Source organism: Drosophila erecta, unplaced genomic scaffold (assembly GCF_003286155.1).
Source record: "Drosophila erecta strain 14021-0224.00,06,07 unplaced genomic scaffold, DereRS2 tig00000126-arrow-pilon, whole genome shotgun sequence".
Lineage (NCBI taxonomy): Eukaryota > Metazoa > Arthropoda > Insecta > Diptera > Drosophilidae > Drosophila > Drosophila erecta.
In genome coordinates this window covers 7,624,120-7,631,515 of record NW_020825209.1, presented here as the reverse complement: position 1 = coordinate 7,631,515, position 7,396 = coordinate 7,624,120, and positions in this window count along the sequence as shown.

The following is a 7,396-nucleotide window of genomic DNA, read 5'->3' as shown; positions in this document are numbered from 1 at the left end:
GTTGCGTTTCCTTTCCACTGGAGTGGCCACTTCATATTGATCCCATTCCCAGCCCCACAGATGGCCAAGATCAAGCGGGAATAAGGTGCTGCTGTCGCTTCCAACCAACCACTTACATGCCGATGTCGCTGCCGATGTGGCCGAAAGTGCCGATAAAACTTTCACTAAGCCCCCCTTAAAATGTCCCTGCGCCAATGGCCAGCTGACGAATTTGACGCGCGCTTCCCATTAACGCGGCTAATGGTGAAAGTTTTATGCCTGGCTTCGGCTTCATAATGTGCAGCACTTGAGCAACACGCTCCATGAGGAACCCGCCACCAGCTGCCTTGGCTGCTCCTGCGGCTAAGAGAGCGCTTAAGAGAGTCCTTTCTGGGAAGCTGGGCACTGGCACCCAAAGTGGGCGCCCAAAAGTCTGGCATGTGTCTCCGAAGAGCCAACTTCGAAAGCCCAAGCCCTTTGAACGCCCAAGGATCCGGCACGCAGCTCGTGGGGTCCTCGGCTGCGCACTTCGTGATTCGGACTCTGGACTTCGTCCTTTGGAAGCCCATTCGGAGCGCTTCGGCCCAGTGAGGTCCTTCGGCGGCGGCGGCGGACGGCGGCGGCAGCTGACTCGACAGTTGGTTATGAAATCTGAACGTGTTCGCACGTGCCGCACGGATCTCGCAGCAGCTAAGCCATCAACTCAACTCAGTTCCACTCCAATCAGCACTTCAGTCGCATCGTATCATCCCAGACTCTGACCGCAAAGTGAAAGTGAACGTGAAAGTGAAAGTAGAAGTAAACCTGTAACTGTATCTGAATGTGAATGTGAATGTGAATGTGAGCGCAAAGGATTCGCAGCTAGACTGAACTGAGCCCAACAGTAGAACAGCGTGTGAATCAGAGATTGGAAGCATTTCAGGCCAAGACTTTGTGTTGCAAATCGGTGTTTTTGTGTTCGCGCTTCGTCCTTAGTTGCCATCCCTCATGAACGCTAACCAACTCAATCAACAAGCTGCACAACTAAGGTTGCAAGAAATTTACCATCTAGAAATCACTAGCAATTAGTTATATTTCAATTTGTAGTATCCAGTATCCGTCGGCGATAAAGCATTTTTTTTGGTTTTTTTGCCATTTTTTTTTAACGTTTTGCAAGAAAGAAAAACAAATCAGTTAGTGCATGTGTGTGCAAAACATTTGGTTAAAGCCAAAGCGAAACTAAAGGCAACAGGACCTGAAACCGAGCGAACTTCGACTGAATCTAAGTAAAATACCAAAGTGAGCAAAGTAAGTATGTGTGTGCGAGTGGAAATTACAATGAGTTGCTGGTGATTCCCAGCACACTTTTGTGGCCAACGAAACGGAATTCCGGCCAAATGCACAGCCATATTGAAATGGGCGCGGGAATAGATGCGAAATGCGAGAATTAGTTGCTTTGATGAGCTCCTCTAGGGACTCGCATTGGATTTAGATTGGGATTTACTCAGCTGCCAGAGAACTTCGGCCGTACATCCGACAAATGGCAGCACTCAGGGCGTCTGGCTTTGGCTCGCAAATCAACAGGAGGAACGTCAATTTCAGATTTCAGATTCCCAGATTCGCATTTCAGTTCTGAAAGGCCAGTGCGACTCACACCCCCTGCACACCCAGCTGGCATCTGTGGCTGTGCTTAAGTTAATTATTATCAATTAATAGCTAATCACGATAAATGTGCATGAAAGCGTGGGCGCAAGGACAGCGATACGGGATATCCGTGTCTAAGTGGGCGGTGGTGACCCGAAGCCGGAGTTCGGGTTTGGGCACAGCATTTAGGACAAGGCAGCAACAAAACACGCTGCTGGCTGGCATCCTGTTTGGCATCCTGTTGATTTGTCCCACGCTGCGTATGAGCGATTGGCATTAAAAGTTCGCATACGCACTGTTGGCATAACCCGTGGCCGCAAAATAAATAAAGCTGCACTCGGTCGCGACCAGAGCAGGCGCTTTATTTTATTTAATTTTCATTCGCAATGTGCTTGCTTGTATCGGTTACTTTGCCACTTGCGGTAGCTGGGAAAATTAGATTTTCGATGTCCGTTCTTTCTGCGTGGAAATCAGCATGGAAGTATAATGTATTGGGCTTACAGTTTTTACGCGGAATTCAATGCTAATTTGGTATAACAAATAAATTGCATTTTCCATTTTTTGCACGCACAAATGCGAATTTAATGGGAAATGATTGAATGTGACAAAAGTGCTATTCTAGATTGGTTGAAAGGTGTGTAACAAAAAAGCCCTAAACTATATATATTTTTGTTTCCTGTCTGTCAGTAAGAGCTCGATATCTGGGGGACTAAAAGCTGGAGTTTTTAACTGGATTTCAAGTAGAATTTACAATTAAATTAGGCATGCATATTCTATGCACGCAGACCCACTCCAGCACACACAAACCGCTGAAAACTGTCACGCCCACACTTTCGAAAAAGTTCCTGCCAATTTTTATTGATACGCCAAAAACACTCTAGTGCATTCTAGTTAAAATTTTGTATGCCACTACTTTTACTTCCCAAAAGAATGGGGAAAACTAGCTGAGCTGCGGCTATCTGATAGTCTTGTTTTTCTATCAAGGTAAGGTAGCAGATTAATAACTGCTTAAGTCGCAAAAGCGTTTATTAATTATCAATGTGATGAAAAATTTCGGTGGCTGTTCGCCTGTTATTATTATTATTGGCAAATGAACAATGAAAGCGCAAAATGAACGCATAAAGGCGAATATTTATGATCTTGCGCTGGAATGCCCATAAAATTCAATCAAAGTTGCAGTTCTCAGTCCCAATTCCTCGCTCGCGGAATGCCATGCTCCGGGCTCCGGGCTCCGGACTCCGGACTCTGGACTCCGATGGCCAAGTGAAGCCAAGTGAGGTTCATCGTCTTGGGCTTTTGATCTCCGCCCGGGATGCCCGGGAAATGCAGGGGGATGGGGGATTGCAAAATTCCACGGGTGCTGGCCTGCGCGGGGTGGAGTTCAGTGGGTGAGGGTGATGGGTGGACAACAATCACATTCGCCGTTGGAGTGCCCTCAATAAACGATATTTTATTCTTTTTCCCCTCTGCTGTTTGCCAGCCGCCCCCTGCGCCCCCTGCGCCCTCCGCCCCCTGCAGCCTCTGCGCTGCTCTTTCTGTTTTCCGCCCCGACCGAGGTCCTTTTTTGCAGTAACCCATCTTTCTGTTCTGTTCTGTTCGGTTTTGTTCGCCTTTCCTGCTACCACCTTCTTTTTCCCTTTTATCGTTTCAGTTACAAAGCGGCGCGCACTTTACGCTGATTGCTCGCTGGCGCAATCGTTCCACAGGACACGGCTGCCATTTCCTCCGTCTCGTCCTTTCTCGTCCAGCTCGCTTTTCCTTTGTTTTCCGCAGCAGCACGCCCCCATTTTCCCCATTTTCCCCAGCCTGCCCAGTTTCCCCCTATGTGTGTAACTGGGCATCGATATCATTGGGTTTATTGTTACTTCCTTTTGCAATTATCCTTGTTAGTCGGCGCAAAGGACAAGCCAATGCGCAGTGGCTCCCATTTCTAGTGCTCACTGCCACTAACTTCATTTGCCTTTTTTGCGCCCCGCGTCGCAGTTTGGCTTTTTGCGCTGCATAAAGTATCTGGAATTGTCACCCGACTCCTGCCTAATAAACCAGCAGTCGGTCCTTCTCCTCTGGCAGCGTGTCCTGCGTGCTGCGGCTCCTCCTGATCCCCCTGCTCCCCGCCGCCGGAAGTGCCAGTTTTCCACCGCGTGTGGTAGGAAAATCGAGAACGCACAGCGGGAAAATAGACACTGGACTGGTCACTTTGGTCGGTGCTTTTTCGCAATCATAGGGGCTTGATTACTTCAACTATCAAAAGTATATCAATAGCTGTTTAAACTGTTTCTGTTTCAATCTATATGCAATGCAAAAAAGTGGTTTTTAATACTTTATACATAAATGAAAACCATGCCATGTTACGTCGTGAATGGCTGATAGACCTTTTCTCGATTTCTTGTTTGTTCTCAGTTCAACTTCAAGGCAGTAATTTAACAGGGGGCTAAGAATGCTATTCAAATAATGGTTGATAAACTTGGAATGCCAGGCATGTTCCTGTAAATCCCTAATTGATTTTTCCCCGCTGCAGAACAACAAACTCAATCAAACTGTCAGCGACAACTCGGTTCGATTTCCCGCTGCCACGCCCACTTGCTGGTCAGCTGGTCCGCTGGTCCGCAGGAGCCATAAACAGAGTCCTACGACCTTCGTGCTCCTCAGTACATCCAGCCATCCATCCAGCCATCCATCCATCCGGTGGTGAGCACAGCCAAGCAATAAAAGCGGGGCATAGCGCGTCATTTAATTAAAATCGTGCTTAAAATGCAACACTCGATGGCGGACTTCGAGTGACCCGGCATCCCTCGCTGGGAAAAGCAACACAAATCCGGTCGCAGAGTACCTAATTAAATTTATTAAAGCGCTGAAATCAGCGCCAAGAAAACTGCGAAATCGAGCTGAAGTTCAGCCAGCTCGGCTAACCAGCAAGCTTCCTTGCTCGACCGACAGTGCTGCATACTTTTGTGTGCACTGCCACGCCTTTTAATGACCGCGCTCCAGCATGCGGTCACACCCACCGCCGCCCACCGCCGCCCACCGCCGCCTGCACCACCCCAACCACCCCAACCACTCGCAACCCATGTTGGCATCACATTTTTTGCAATTAGCGGAATTGTTTCACATTTGCTTCACTTTCACACTTCCCCACCCAGCGTTCCGTTGCCAGCAGTTTATCTGCGGTTGCAGGATAACACCAACCACCAAGCACCACCTACCACCCACCACCCGCCCCCTTCCGCGCCTGTCTTTGGGTTTGTCACTCGGTTGACTGTCGCCCCGTCGCCCTGGGGAGCCCTCGTCCATGGACGAACCCCTGAGTGTGTCCACTATTCGGCGCCCCTGGGGGATGTGAAGCTAAATCTTTTAAAATACATCTAAAAACGACGTGACAGAGGATGCACAAACACTTTTCTGCACTTTACTTTCTTTTCGCACGGACATACAGACACACAGATACACAGATATACGTTCCACGAACATTTGCCGGCGATCCAGATGGCTGCACTTTAGTGGGTAACCCAGTTTGCTCCGCTTAAAAGGTTCCTCCATTTTGAGAGACTTTTTCCGACCGCTTTACATAAGTGTGCCCGGATCTGGTGTGGCTGGTCCGATGCTCATTTCCAGGCATTATTCAGTTTGTTAGTCTGTCAAGACATCGAATGGATTTGCTCCGCTCGGGGATAACAAGAATTGGGAATCGTAGGATGCTCTTCCACTGCCAGCTGCTCAAATAGCAAATCCTGCAGTAATTGTCCGATTATGGCAACGCCTTCCACAGAGTGCCATATAAGTTGGGATATTTTGGGTGGGCACAATGACAAGGAACGAAAGAACTTATGCCATAGAGTAGCTCTTAGGAGTCCTCGGAGACTTCAGCTGGGAAAGCCACAAAAACAGAGCCTGTGCTCGTGCGGATTCTCATTAGCCTGCATTGCATTTGCTGCACTAAAGCATACTTCGCAATAGATGGGTGGAATAAGTACGAGTATGTGCTTTATAAAATACTCTCGTTATTTCCTTTAGGCTGCGCTGCGCCTCCCTTCCGTTTCCGCCTTTTTCGCCTTTTCCAGGTCGACAGGAGAAGGTATCAGAAGAGCCCAAGGCGTTCATAATTTTTGTGCCTTTTGAAATCTGCGCGGAGCGGAGCGGAGCGGAGCGGGCACAGGAGGCACTCGCTAAAAGGAATCATGCCGACATTATGCCATTACATTTGCATAATTATCGTTATGTGTGTGGTGGCACTCACACACTCACACACTCACACACTCAGCCACTTGGCTTCGCCGAGTAAATGTTTGCATTTATTTGCATTTAAACGGAGTCGAATAAATATGAAAGCTCAGCACTTGCGAGCAGGGGGCAGGGGATAAACGGCGATGTCAATCGGCTGGGGGACCGGAGCCACAACTTTAAATTGAATTCAAATTGAAAAAGTTTCCTCTGCTGCCAGTAGATGTCCCTCGGTGGCCTGGAGCTGCTTTTCCAACTAGAGTCACCTGTTGCCCAAGGCCAAACCCGCGGGAGCTGCAGTTGATCAACAGGTGCAGCCAGGAATCCGGCAACTAGAAGTATTCGCTCCCGCTAGGAGTTACATTCAACTTGTCCCATTTTATTGGAACACTTTGCGCATTTTGCAATAGAGTGACCATTAGTGCGCAACTACTCATTTTGCTCCTCATTTTGGAATAATAGCTTCAACTGAAGCCATATGGAACTGCTGAAAACATGCGAGTATTGTTTGCCACAGACAAGGGTTTAATTAGGCACAAGAAAAATCAAACAGTTGGGAACATTTCCGGACACCTTTTAATCCCAAAACTTGTGCCTTATTTCCTTAATTTTTAACCAAGACCACAGAGAAGGATGCCCCAATTCATCCGATCGAGGAACCAAACTATTTCGCACTCAAGTTTCTTAAAGCCCTAAATTATTCTCATCCTTGTATTCCTGAAAAGGAGGCAAGCGGCAGAAGACGAATGAGAGTCGTCTTGTCCTCACTGGCATTTCCTCATCCAACTGCCAGGCACCAGAAGTGGGTCGCCTGCGCCCACCCTTGCCTATCATGTGCCCCTGGCCACAGCTCCGGGTGTCCAACCAAGTGCTCAAGGTCGGCAAGGCCCGATGGCAAGAACACTGATGTGGGAAAGCCAGAAAGCGACATCCTGCCGCATTCCTGCGCAAAGGAGCAATGTGAAATTTCCAATTAGGTAGCATCTGGTGCCAGTAACTCCGGGACCAGCACCGGGAAATTCAATAGTTCGTGATGCGGGGCGGGGCAGGGCGCTCTGCCCGAAAATGTGAGCTCGTCTGGGAGCTGGAAGTCTGTCGAATGAAAATCAATGTCACAATGTTTGAGCGCCAGCTGACAAGCCATCCCGGCCAGCTCCGCATCCTGCAGCCGTTCGAAATGGACGCAGGACGTGTGAAATGTAGTCCTGGAAAGGACGGGATTCTCGGCGCCTTGCCAGAACTTCTTCTCCTCTTCTGCTCGAGCATAAGCTGCAACTGAAACCGCAACACCACGCTTGCAATTGGGCACATCACCAATTAGCAGTACGAAGTACGGCACGGAATTTGAATAACAATTCGGCGTAAGCCCCACTCGTATTATTCATTATTCTCGCTCATTTTGAAGCATTCAGACGATTACCAAATTGGAAAATGTTACAAATTTTTGCGGATTAACGGCAGCAATAAAGAGCGGAGCCGCTTGTGTCTGTGTGCGAATGTGTGGGCGTTGTGTTTGTGTGTGTGCTTGTGTGTGTGTGCGGCAGACAGTCGCAATCAAATCCGCAATTCTAGCCAC